The sequence below is a fragment of the Rhodnius prolixus genome, unplaced genomic scaffold, assembly GCF_049639745.1.
Source record: "Rhodnius prolixus isolate KJV_2025 unplaced genomic scaffold, Rpr scaffold_3, whole genome shotgun sequence".
NCBI lineage: Eukaryota > Metazoa > Arthropoda > Insecta > Hemiptera > Reduviidae > Rhodnius > Rhodnius prolixus.
Genome location: NW_027411603.1, coordinates 19532413 through 19546713, shown reverse-complemented (window position 1 = coordinate 19546713; position 14301 = coordinate 19532413). Strand labels below are relative to the sequence as shown.

Here is a 14301-nt window from a genome sequence, read left to right as displayed (position 1 = left end):
CCCTAGAATTTTTGATTTCCATTGAAATAAATTTGCCAGCATCTGAAGCAGGAATTTGGGGAAAATGAAACTTTAAATAATTGAAAACTAATGAATTTACGCTTACGATAAGGCAATGAACATTAATGTTTTCAATGGGCTAAAAGGTTAGATTCTGCATTTATAAAATTATAATTTTGAAATTTCCTGAAAATGAATATGCTATAAAATATTTTGTTCTCTCTTAAATCCTTAAAGGATATAATTTATATGGGTATTTGTTATTCCAGTACCTGGAGAGCCAGTATTATGATTATCAAAATATGAAGATTAGGAAGCTACTTTAAAGAGATCATAAAATATTTATCCATTATAAGCTGTGATATAAGCCGATTTAAAGTAAATCCAGGCAGTTAGGTTACACAAGGACCTCTCTTTATACTTGTGCAGCGATGAATTCTTAATATTTGCTGCTCCCCCAGAGTTAATGGAGGACACCGTACCAGCAGTAATTATGCTGGAAAATAAATTCATTTAATCAGCCAACCACTTCTTCAGGGATTTCGATGTTCTTCTGGTGTTCGAAGTTGTTCTAAAACATGCAAATGCCTTGCACACTCATTATCCACAGAGGTAATTTACATGCACATGCATGCTACTTAAGCTAACCTTCTCTCAGACAGCCACCAGATCATCTCTAAGCATACTAATTTCCTATTCAGATATTTACAACTCATTAGTTGAAATGGAATCACTCTGACAAGTGGGTCGAAAAGAAATTGCTCTCTACTGAAAACTAATTAGTAACCGTCGATTCAAATTATTGTAGAAAATAAAATTGTAATAAAAATAAATAATTTTAAAAAGCAGAAAATGGTTTGTGTCTTGGAGAAGCTTCCATTTGCAGCAGTGCGCTGGATTTTGTCATTTTTTTTTAGAACAACCATCTGAATAGTAGGATTTGACACTAATAGAGTGTCAGTTAATTATTTACCTCTTAACCAAATCGTAATTTTTCTACTAATGTGCGCGGAAATGGTTTATTGACAATTAGCATAAAAAGAAGAAAATTCATTTTAGTAGAGACAATTTGGATTTAACGGATTTTATTAGATTGGGAATACTTGCTTGAACATCGCTGTACAATTTGATCAGTAAAAAGTGAAGTGATGCCTGTATTTCAAACGGGCTTTACGTCCAGCTACCAATTAGACAGTGGTGACTAGCAAACGTACTTTACTATAAATTTCTCATATTAATAATTGAATAAAATCCGGGAATCGAACCCAGTACCTCAATTACGAACTAGCTTATAAAATGTATAACAACCCTCAACATTCCCTTCCTAGACCAACACGCCAAGACTAAATATCAAAAGTTCTAAACTGCTCTCTCTATGTTACTTGCTCAAATCCTCTTGTAGTCTCTCGTCTCCTATGACATCCCTCACAATCCTCGCCGACTGAATCGCCAGTGGCCCCGCGACTTCCTTACAATCTGAAGAACTAAACATCATTATTCTCCTATCTCTCCTCTCTCCTATATACTTATTGTATATATTTATACAGATTGTAAATTACAAAAAAAATAAATAAAAAAAATTGTAAAATTTAATTTTTTAAATAAGATCTTAGTCTTAGATAACGGACGAATTAAAAGACTGGCTAAAATTTTTCGGGCAGTGCACAGGAAGGAAAGTAAGTCTCCAAAACGAAAATCTGTACCATTTGCTCTTTTTCAATTTAACCTTCTAGTTTCGTTTTGTTTTTGTTAATACTGTATTCCTAATACCGAAATCATACTTAATATTTCTTCGAGAAATAGCTGGATCGAGTGATAATGTTTAAAAAAGGATAATCTGTATGGTTCTATTGATGGTGACGTGCTTGCAGATGAAGCGCGGAAATTGCTCTCAGAAAGTTACTTAAAAATAGAACTAGGAGGAGAACAAATATTAGAAAAAGTTATAAATTCACTTTAAAATGAGGGAATTCTTTTTTAAAACTACATAGGTCCATTAAAAAAGCCGAAATACATTTTGGATAATTTTTTTGAAAGTTGGAACCAGTTCTAGCTAAAATCATGAGAAACTTCATTAGAAATTATTGCTGAAAAAATCAGATATTGTTTGAAAAATGTAATGTCCTTTGTTCACACAAAAGTGCGTTTAAATGTTAAGTCTAAGATTTTCAGCTGTAAAGATCATGAATACTGTTATTTAAAGATTTAAAAAAGGTAGTACTGCCGTTACGTTAAGAGGGTTTTTTAAGCATGAAAGTATCGCAACAATTCAAGATGGATGCAAGTTATTTTTTCACTTTTATTACCTAGCATTTAATAATACTTTTTTTAAATAAAGCTAGAGTGTGAAATCTAGATTTATGTTTTATTCATTCTGTAATTAAAATTATGCTTCTTATTACATATGAATTAGAAAATATTAATTTAGTGAATACGAGTTTCGAAAACTCTCTCACGTAATTAAACATTATTAATTTAATTTTACTTATTTAATTGAACGTAATAATTCATCTTGCTAAAGAAATACAAGACAGAAATGAATTAATCAAAGAGAATAGCAATAGGATTTAAGGTAAGTTGGTTCTCCTAAAGCCTTAGAAAGAGTTCTCAATTGAAATTTGTAATTTCTGGTGTGAAGTTATATCAAGAGATAAAAATCATGCTGTTGGCACTGATGAAATCTCAGTTGTTCGAGTGGTGAATACTACCAGAACGTATAGAATGTCCTGATAATTGAATTTAAGTATTTTTTTTTTCGCATTATTCAGAAAAAAATCCAATCTGAATCACAACTCTACTTTCTTTTGCGGTATAAACTAAACACTTTAATATTTTACAAATTTAAAGGAGCAATAGTATTTTATCTTTTATTGCAGTTAATGAATTATCAAATTATTTTATATCGTTTTTCTTTTATTTTTGCATCTTATTATTTTATAAGTATACTTATATGAATGCAGGTTTAACTAACTACCCAATTACTGGTATAGAAAAAATTGTTCTAGAATGACTATAGGAATCAACAGTACTTGTGCCAATATTCAGAAATGCTCATAACAAAGCCTAACTTTTAGATTATCCAGATTCCTCTAAAAATAATATTGGTGTCATTTAAAGTTTTTAATTTGGGTAAAGTTATAGCGATTGGTTAAACAATTTCGAAGACAGAATATGATTAGCTCTTAGGGGCTAATTTCTAAAAACCGCGGTTATATTTTTATGTCTTAAATTTTTTCATGCAGAAGCACCGCTATTAATTTCATTATGACCGTTTCAGGGATGTAGGAGATGTTGCAGTTTCGTGAAAGACATTTTTGACATTTTTTTTAGCCGAACATTTTTAATATTTATAATTACGAACAATTATTATTTATTAATTCTTTTTATTAATAGCAATTTTTACAAATTTTTATTAAAACTATTTTTTAATCTTTATTTGTTCTATCCGTAAAAAAAATAAATTTTTCAATTTACTGATATAAAGAAGAATAAAATAGAATACTTTGTCAAATATTGAACTATGAAGATATTGTATATTTTCATTAGGTACTTACTGAAGTATTACGGACAAATTGAATTGCACTCGGAATCTGTTTTCCAGTTTGATTTTGTTGCTTTCACATTTGCAATCGAACAAAAATTGATAACGTTGTCTATCTTTTACCGTTTAACTAAAATAAAAGAGCTCCATGAGATAAAACTTCATGTCCGATCTTCCTTTTTTTTTCAATATCATCTAACTACAAAATGAGACATCTTCAAGCTCTTGTTAATTGTATAGAATGCAATCCCTTCCCAGTTAATGCAATACTCTGTAATGTAAATAAAGTTCATCTCTTTCTAATGACTTTTTAAGCAGATGAACTGGTTTATCATTAGCATAATTTTTTTTATTTATTTTTTTTTTATATCCTATGAGAGTTGGACAAATTATTGCAGTGAAGATTTCTTACCTTAGACAGAAACTGAAGTTCATTAATCACTTCAGAAATTAACTTTTAATTAGCTGGTTATTAGTGGTTCTATATATTTCGCATTGCATCCACATTGCTCAGTTCCATACGTCCAGAAGGGCTGTAATTTGTAATTAGCTAATTAGTAATTTGTAATTTTTAAGTTATCAAAAGCGTCAAATAGTTCTTTAATTAAAAAAAAAAAAAAAGAATGACTAGTTTCTAGCTGCTCACATCTTTCTGCTTCACAAATCTGACTTCCGTACTTTAATTGAAAACTCTAGTTGATTTGAAAAAACCTGCATTTTTTATTTTTATTTTGTATAAGCTTTGAGACTATTAGTAAATTGTTTTCATCCTGCAAATTAAGCCTACTGGATCTTTATTTAACTTTTCAATCCAGTGAGATCAAAAGAAAAACTTTGCAAATTATCTTATACCTAAATATTTATTTTGGTTAACCTTCTCAATCACTAATTTCCCAAAGTTTCATTTCTGGCAGCCATTCCTCCTTTCTGAAACTTTGGTCTTAAGCAGTTTTAAATTCCATTTGCTCATATAATTTTTAATGATATTGATTATCAGTTGCGTGCCGCGAAAGTTTTGAAGTGTGTCGCCAAATTTTAGAAATTTAATATTCTTATTATTAACTTGTAATTAATCCCTTAATAAACAGATACTGTTATTTTTGTAGTACATTTTATTTTATTTTATGTTGAAAATAAGCATAAACTACATATTTTACCTAGAGTAATATGGATAAGTAAGATACTTTTAAACTTTTCTTGTTGTTAGTGTAACGCCAAATTTTGAAAGTGTTAAAAGTGTGCCGCGACAAAAAAAAAGTTGAGAATCACTGGATTAGACACTCAAGAAGCACAATGTGCTTCTTAAATTTTCGAAGATTTCTCTATTACTATGAATAGGAGTTACTAAAGGTCCCCTCTCTCCAAATAATTTTAAATCTTATTCGCGATTAAAATTACATTTCTCACCAGAAATGTAACAGTGCAAGGTTAAATTCTGCAATATTCTGTACTTAAAGAATGATCCAGCGCACTCTAAAAGTGACGCTATGCCTTCAAGTTTGGGCTTAACAACGGCTGTATAAATAAAACTCCAAACCAATATTTTATCAAAAACTTTTGCATCACTTCTATTGCCATCGTTAACCACACTAGCTTCATTGTTTAAACTATGTTAAGCCGTTCGCACTCTAGCGCTGCAGCTTCATCTTATTCTGACAAAACAACACCCTCTATTCAAGAGAATTTCTCCCATAATAATGAATAATAATTTTACACTGTCTAGAGGTCTCACAATACTTTAGCGCAATGAATTCCAGAACTCCATGGCATACTTACGGCAATAATTGCCGCTGGCGCCCACGGAGTTCACATCAGGAATTAAGAGGTTAAGCTGATATTTTTGCCATGTATGGCCGAATATACCTATTTGGTTGGTTAGCTTGAACAAGTTCCACTGTGGCCAGACTCCTGCCTGGCGATTTCTGCCCCTCAGGAGTTTTCAACTCAAAATAACAACTCAGTTGAATTATAAATGAAGTTGTGGTCGCTTTCTGTACTCAGCAAACAAAATATACAACATTCGCTGAACTTACTTGAAAATTCCCATTAGTTTTCACTTCCATTTTGAGTTCCTGCATGTTATTTTCTCTTTAGTTGTTTCTAACACCTAACACAAATAAAATTGATCATTACGATTGCATTCTCCTTGTTTTGAAATGTCTTGTTGTTGAAGTGGAGCAAGTTGATTGGATTAGCAAATTCTTTCTTCATCGTAATACCATCGTGATAAAGACGATGGCCCATATATGATTTAATTTCTGTACCTAAACTATAAAAGTAGTATTTGAACGATTGAAGTTAGTACTAAAATATGAATTTATCACCAAGTGATACCAAAATTTATAATTGGTATCGGTGATATTAAATATTTTCTGATTTAATTAGTGAATTGTTACGTATCTTAAATAAATTTTGATGGCTTAATTATTTTCTTCTTCCTAACACGATATTGGCCAATATCGTGGTTTTTATTTAGTTATTTATTTCAATAAATGAATTATGATTTATTTCATAGCTCTGGTAACTGCATACTGCATTTTATTACTAGTGCAGTATTTCTGTTGATCGGCTTGGTCTCGTTTTATTCGTTGCTCTGTGTGTGTGTGTTGATGGGGGCTTGGACCTCCCCCTCTCTTATTTACCCGCGCTTTTCTGTTTGTACTAGTTTTAGAACCTGTCACGTCACGCGCTTGCTTGCTGTTTATGGCGGTGTATGTTTTATTGTGCTCTATATTCAGCTGCTATGAAGCTAAAACTTCTTCCACTGTACACTGATCGCTGGAAAACTAAGTTAATCATAAATTATGTTCTTCTGGATTTACCTTTTGCCAAGCTTATCCAGTTTCTAAAACTCGATGAAAAAGAAGAAAATAGCGCCAGCAACTCGATAAGTAAGTTTTCTTTAATTTTATTAGCATAATTTTTATTAATATTCATATAGTTTTTTATGTTCATTTTTAAGTACCAGGGACAATTGCTTTTTTAATTAAATTTATTTCTTATAACCTTATAATCTTTTATTACGTTTTTCTACTGCACTAGCACTACAAAAGTTTGTATAGAAAGTGGTAGTTATTTTAATTGCTGAAACAGCATCTTTTAACAAATGGTTCGACATGAAAAAAGAAAACTACCTGCAAATCATGTCAATTTGACTACTTTTTATTTTTAAATTAATTTATTCCAAAATTGTCTAAATAGAAAAGCGTGGAAAGTATTCTTTTAACACTAAACAGTTTGACTTTTTAATTACAGACTTTTTTTTCGTTAGAATTAATAAAGCATTTATTAGTGAAATGGGATATTTAAATATCCTAAATGAAATTGTATGAAAAGTCATTAATAGTTGAAATGAAAATAGACTAAAAGAACATTTTTACATTTATACCAATTGCATTTGGTTTTTGTACTTGTTTATCTTGGAAATACGTCCTACTGTTCGCATTCGTAGTCCACCTTCCTCATAAATTTTTAAAAATGGTTTTTTTTTCATAGAAATCAAAGCTGTAGTCCCTTTTTTGATCATCCGTTTACATTTACCCATATAATTTCTTTTAAATCTTGATTACGCCAGTAACCGAGGAATTCTGCAATAAATATTTATCTCCACAATAATGGTTTAAAAATTACAATAACTGGAAAATTGAAATTTTGGCTGTGGAAGATTTTAGTTTGAATCATTAGGTTAATTGACAAAATAAAAACTATTAATTAAAAGAGAACAAAAACTACAACGTCAAGCAAAAAATAATTAAAATGAAAGTGAATTTGTAGTATGGATGAAGAGTAGAGCTATGTACTAAATGCTGCCCTGCTGATAGAAAACGAAGATGATTACGACAGCTTTAGAGACAGTACGACGAAATTAGGAGATTAGATGGACGCCTTACCGGAGATTTGCTGGAGAAGAGAGTAGTACAAGAAGGTACAGGCCTTTGCTTGCTTGCAGCAGCTATCACAACCTACGTTTTTTTTTTTTCCAGCATCTTATTATTGCTTCTGCACAATTGTTACATGTATTTCATTGGCACAATATCATGTAATTTGATTTCTTTTAAGATTTTTTCCTAATTGCATTATTTGATTATTAATTCGGACCAAAAAACAGGAAAGAAAGATAAGCTGATGAGAAAGTCGGGCGAGCGAATTATTTTGACATATGAAGAGGCACAGGAAACATTTAAGAAGGAAATAAGATAATTATCTTGGGTATTGGGGTCTAGCGATAAAAAAGGCAGGAAATTATGACTCAAATGCCTCTATTTGTTTTCAAATTTTTATTTACATTACACCCCATCAAAATATTACATACTGGTAACTTTGTTTTACATAAATAACAGATGCAAAAATTAATCTAATAATATGACCCATAACTGAAACCAATGCACAAAATGAATGTTAATTTCACATAGATAACATTATGGAATTACACGTTCCTGGAATACTATTCAATCTTATTAATTTAGTTTCATAGAATTTAAAGTAGGATGTGAGTTTTATTGTTCATAATTACGCTTTTAACTTATGAATGTGACTTATATAAGGTATTCATTTATATTATTTTGGAATATTGGCAAACAAAGCAAAAATTGCAAATCATACTTAATTTATATGATAAACATTATTTACAATATTAAGAATAAGTACATAATATCAGGAATATTGAACTCCAATGGTGAAAATGTGCTTGTGAATTCAGATAGTCACACTCCTGACCTGGTGGATATCCTGTTATTTTATTTACATTTCGAAATTTGAGAACAATATGCTGGGAAGATAGTGGATAAAATGGTTGTATTTTAGGGGAAAACAATCGTACTAAATTTTTGGGCACCGAGACCATATTTTTAGTCTGCTTCCAAAAATGAGCTGTGAACACTGGCGTACACTGGATACTCGTTCGGCTACTCGATTTTCGCCAGTTTATTAATTTAATTAAAAAAATATTGAGAGGGAATTCAAAAGAAACCTTTTTTATGCTCATGTTTTCCTTTCCAGAAACGCATAAAAAATTTTACTTAACCAATGCTATGGCAACTAAAAAGATTATTTAAATTTTCACATATTAAAATTGGTGTGGCTTTTTCATCTTTAATAAGTGAAAATCTGTTTGTTTTTAATCAAACTTTGATGAAAAGCTATTGTTACCGGATTAACTTTATCACAATATGCCATATGAAATTCAACTTGATGAAATAACAAGTTTGTTACTTTTCATTATTTGATAAATAAAGATATAAGATAAATGTAGAATTGGAGAAATAAAATTGTTATTTAGATATGAATTCATCAAAATTAATGCACCTTACGAAACGTCAATTTATTACGTTTTTTGAATCGAAATTGATTACAGCACTATCACGAGCGAGCATTCCGGCAATGAATGAAGTTTCTACTAAATTAAGTTGATTTAAACCGTTAAAGAAAAGAGAATTTAACATGAAGAAAATACATTTTTCTCATTCAGTAATCTCACGGATTACTTTACGCTGCAATGAGCTTTGACTTTGTCTTTTTAGGCGTGAATCTTTGTCAAGACCTGCAAGTGATTTGGCTGAAGGACTTTTAACGTGAATGTAAGATAAATGAACGCGGAAATGGTTATAAGAAGCACTCTTAATTAGTTACTTGTATGCGATACATTACACCCCACTAACTTAACGCTGATTGAACAACAGCTTGCCCAAAACTTGCACATCATTTTCCTTAATTTTGAATAAGAAGAACTCAACTCTATTACCACCAATATAACAATGTATAATTCTTCTAAAAGACCTGTTAATTTTCAATTAAAATCTTTTATGATTGCTTTAATGTTTATGTTTAACAATTTGCTTGAGTCATGAGGGTGACTGTGTTACCTCCTCCTCAACCTGGTCTACTGGTTGCGAGGAAGTTTTACAATTATCACAATTCCTCTTTGAATTCCTGAAGTTTTCTTTGCCAGCAATAAAGATACTAAGCGAGTTTCTTTTAAACGATTCCCTGTTATTCTATTTCTAAAATCTATTGTAAAAAAAACAAAACAAATTTAATTTGGTACACTTCTACTCCACGATTAGTTCATGACGGAAAGAAGTACATTTACTAACTCGTAACTAGGTATCTCTAACGCAATCAATTGTACGTGGTCAATCACACCTTTTACAATTCCGCTAGTGATAGGAACTTTGATTGAAGAATGCTCAAAAAGGGTCTTATCTTTCTAGCAGTGTGCCATTCCATTTACATCGCAATATTGTCTGGTAAATATGTGGCGAACTTGTCTAAAAGGGAAGCAAATTATCTGATCTCTTATCGTGTTGGAATTATTCCTCATTTATCAGTGCGCCGACCAGACAGGATAAATCTAACAAATGAATCTTTCTCTTTGTTGAGGACTCGCGGTAAATATGTATTAAAGCTTAGTCCAACTAGGCAAACTAAAGGAGTCATGTTAAATGTTATTTTTTGTATTAATTGATTGTATATCGTTTTATTTATAATCTTATTGTTAAAAAATTTAGAAGTGCTGCTCTGCTATCTTTTATATAAGCTTGAGAAATAACGCAATAATGAAGCCTTAAAAAGTCAACTTATAGTGAAATAAATTCGTAGAATAAGGTATTATTGGGCGCATAAAATTGAAATTATCCTAAACTCGAAGCATGTATTACACTAGATCAACAAAATAATATCACTATTAATAGGTGAATTAAAGCATTAGAAATGTTACTAAAATAAAAATAAAAATGTTGCTGTAAGAATCAAAAGTTTAAATTGATTAAAAATTCCATTTTTTTTTTTTTAAGTTTTGTAATGTCAACAGTAAAAGGAGTGAGGGCATAAATCAATTCAAGTTATATTGAATTTATGATTAAAGTGATAAAGTATAAATTACAACATCAATGGCTCTAAAGGAAATACTTTTTCTCGCATGTTTAACTATTCATTAAAAAGATTTTTGTTTTATCTGGTTTGGCTGCACACAGCCTCTCCCATCTTTTATTGATTGCCTCAGCCATCCTTTATAGAAGTAGCTTTCCCAGTTTTAATACCACACTTACTCACTATTACTCTATTATTTAAATATGTAACCATCTATTTTGCTACAAAAATTTAATAATTATATTGAATATGTTACTTTTATTTCAAGAGTACCAAAAAATTTTCGAGAATAACATTTTAAGAGTTAGCTAACTTCCTTTTTGGCTTTAACTTCATATGAGAAACTATATTAGCAGAGTTATTGAATTAAATGCAAATTAGCAGTTTAATTCAGTTTAAATTGGAGTAAATTGCTTTAAAGGTAAAGTAAATTTGAATAGTGCAACTTTTTAGGAAGAATATCGCACTCTGGTGGCTTTTTAATAATTTAGAAAAGAAATTTTCAACCGCCTTCTTACACCACTGCTGCTAGATAAACTGTTACATGTGATATTGCTTCTTCCCAAAAATGTTAAACCGTCCTCAGTTGACTGCCAAATCTCCTTTCCGTGACCACGCAGTTATGGATAAAAAAAATTTTCATTTAAAACCATTCGGGTGATTTTTATGAAATAATAAAGAAATATGTTTGGACAAACAATTTCAAGGTAAAAGCTGAAAGGGTTATTAATGTAAGAAGTAAGTTACTGCCATCTATATTTTAGTGGTGGAGATAAAGAGAAAATATTAAATACTGCATTACCTGATTTTACATAGAGATATTCCTCTTGAAAGATACTATAAACTCCGTGTGGGATTCCAGTATGCTCATCACTTAGCTGCTAATCACTTCCCCAGAAGTTTTTTTTTTTAAGCGTAATAACTGGATATACAAAAAAAATGTGAATCTAGAAATATTAGTTGTCTTTTCGAGGCGCGATGTTGTGTTATCTTTTTCACCAGAGTGCGATATTCTTCCTAAAAAGTTGGCACTATTCAAATTTACTTTACCTTTAAAGCAATTTACTCCAATTTAAACTGAATTAAACTGCTAATTTGCATTTAATTCAATAACTCTGCTAATACAGTTTCTCATATGAAGTTCAATGTTAAACTGTGCAAAACTGTAAAGATATCGTAGAATTACACTATGTAGTGGTTATATGTAAATTTATGTTGCCAATAATCACCTGTTCGCAATACTTGTATAAGATGGAAATTTTAATGAACCTAACTAGAAAGTCTGATCGTTGGCTCGTTCATTCAACGATATTCTTAATTTTATTGATAAAATATGGAACGGAAATTAATAGTAAATCTCTGCATGTACCAGGAAATATGCACTAGTTTATCTATTATTGTCAGAAATTTCTCCTCAACTTTCTGTTACCCCTCCCTCCTTAGAAGTATCACTACAATTGTTTAGATTTTTGATTTTGAAGTTCCGTTGAAGGTACACTGTTTGGGAGTGTTAAAAAGTGAGCTTTGTTTGTGCCCTAATAAACGGGATCGTCTTTTTTTAAAGTCAAAATCGAACTATTTATTGCATGCCTGTAGATCAGGGGTCTATAAACTTTTTACCCAGGGGGCCAGTTCACTGCCCCTCAGACCGTTGGAGGGCCGGACTATAAAAAAAAAAAAAAACTGAACTAATCCCTATGCACATTGCACATATCTTATTTTAAAGCACAAAACGAAACAGGAACAAATACAATTTTTAAATTGAAGAACAAGTATATTTAAATCAACAAACTGCCCAATATTTCAATGGGAACTATGGACCTGCTTTTGGCTAATGAGATGGTCAATATCCGCTTTAGTTATAGTGCTTTGTCTTTCTTCCTACTTCTGCTGCTATTTCACCCTGCTTCCGGAGCCGTAAGGTGTGCGTCCCGCGTCACCGGAACTAGTACTATACTCCATTACTCCAGGATGCGGATGTGCTCCTCTCACTGACCACCAATGAAAAAGGTGCCTCTTCTGTGGAAGTGCGGTGGGGGCCGGATAAATGCCCTCAGGCGGCCGCTTGTGGCCCGCGGGCAGTAGTTTGGGGGAGGACCCCTGTTTTAGATGAATATAGATATCCGAATCGAATGATACCTCATTCATGGAAATTGGTTCGCGCATTTAGGCGCTACGTAGATTACAAAAAAAGGTTACAACAAGAACAAGAATAATTTTTGAAAGTGCTGTTTTTGCACATTTTTGGAATAGTTTTTCTCGAAAACTAATTAATCTATGTTATTGAGAAAAAAATTACACTTATTAAACGAAGATTTGCCCTACATTATAAAGAAAATTTGGGAATTTTATCTTTTATAGAAAAAGAGAAAAAAAAAATGTGAAAGTTGGGTGTTTTTGAACCTTACGTTTTTTCGTGCAGTTTTTGACGATCAACCCTTATACCGGACAGTTTTAATTTCTAGCAGGTTTAAAAAAAGGCGAGATCGTCGCAAATTTTTGTTCTTGAAGGGGTTCGAGTCTTTTTTCTCTCTCCTTTCCTAAAAACAACTTTTCGAATAAAAAAAAGAGCTTCTTTAACTGGTATAATCTCGCATTGTGATAAACTAAGATTGGTTGTTAGAAGGGGTTTTATTGCTGAGAGAATTCCCCTTTGGCTAGGTCCTTTTACAGTCCTTTTTTGACCCTCCTGCCATTTGACCTCAGTCACTTTTACAGTCTCCAGAGATAATCAGATGTAAAAGGAAATAGGTCCCCCATCATTCAAGAATCTACAATTAGCTAGATTTTTTTTATGAAGAAGTTGAAGAATGCCGAAATTAATATCTAACTGGATAACATCTTTTTTTTCTGACGTTTGAGTTAATTTTAATGTTAGAAGGCCAATGATTTTGAAAATAGAGAGAAAGTAACTATAGAAACATATAAATTTTATTGGTTACTGTTATATTTGGCCAAAACTTGGTGGGTTTCGAGTTACTGGCTTAAATTAGAACACTGCTGCTAAATTAAAACTGTCCGGTAGGACAGTTGTATAAGGGTTGACCATCAAAAACTGCACGAAAAAGTGTAACGTTGAAAAACACCCAACTTTGACAATTTTTTTCTATTTTTCTATAAAAGATAAAATTCCCAAATTTTCTTTAAATCTTACTCCAAACCATCCTTTATAACTGTAATTTTTTTGCAACCACCCAGATCTAATAGGTTTCGAGAAAAAAGTTGCCGAAAATGAGCAAAAACGGCTTTTTCAAAAAATGTTCTTGTTCTTGTTGTTGTTCTTGTTACCTTTTTTGGAAACAACGTAGCGCCTAAACGCGTGAACCGATTTTCATCAATGAGGTGTCATTCGATTCGGAATTTTATGTAGATGTGCCTTTTGGGGGTCTCGGCCCTGTACATCGAATGGGAGAGGAGTTAGCCCCCTTTATGTAAGGCCCCCTCCAAAATTATTATTACTAATTACTCTGTAAATCTTGGCCCGATTTTGATAAAATTTGGTAGGATGATAGGGATAGGGCTCCCCTACCTAACAATAAAGCGACGATCTGCTCTTACACTTGTTAAGGGGAAATATAGCAATCGTTTCAAATTATCGACACGTGAACCGATTTTCATGAATGAAGTGTCATTCGAATCGAAATTTTGTACAGATTTGCACTTTAAAAGTCTCGACGCTATGCCTCATAAGGAGGGGAGTTCGCCCCACCCAAATAAGGCCCTTTCTAAAACTATTATTACCAATATTTCTACAAAGCTTAGTCCGATTTTGATAAAATTTAGCACGAAGAAGTGATTAAAGCTCCTCTACGTGGCTGTGAAGTGCCATCATGCTCTTACTTCTACTAAGAGGAAGTACTGCAATCGTTAAAATTATCAATGAGTGAACCGAT

The 14301-nt window shown here is 31.7% G+C and overlaps 1 protein-coding gene across 3 annotated transcripts in view; it reads left to right on the top strand.

Moving 5' to 3' along the window:
• LOC141452377 (neuroligin-4, X-linked-like) overlaps window positions 1–14301 on the top strand; it is a 673353-nt gene that overhangs the window by 416205 nt on the left and 242847 nt on the right. For 2 of the 3 annotated variants that reach the window (XM_074124455.1, XM_074124453.1), the window contains exon 1: window positions 6234–6432. The exons of the other annotated variant lie outside the window; for it this stretch is intronic. The gene's annotated coding sequence lies outside the window, so the exon portion shown is untranslated. Of the gene's footprint in view, window positions 1–6233; window positions 6433–14301 lie in introns of those variants that run through there. 3 annotated transcript variants of the gene reach the window in all.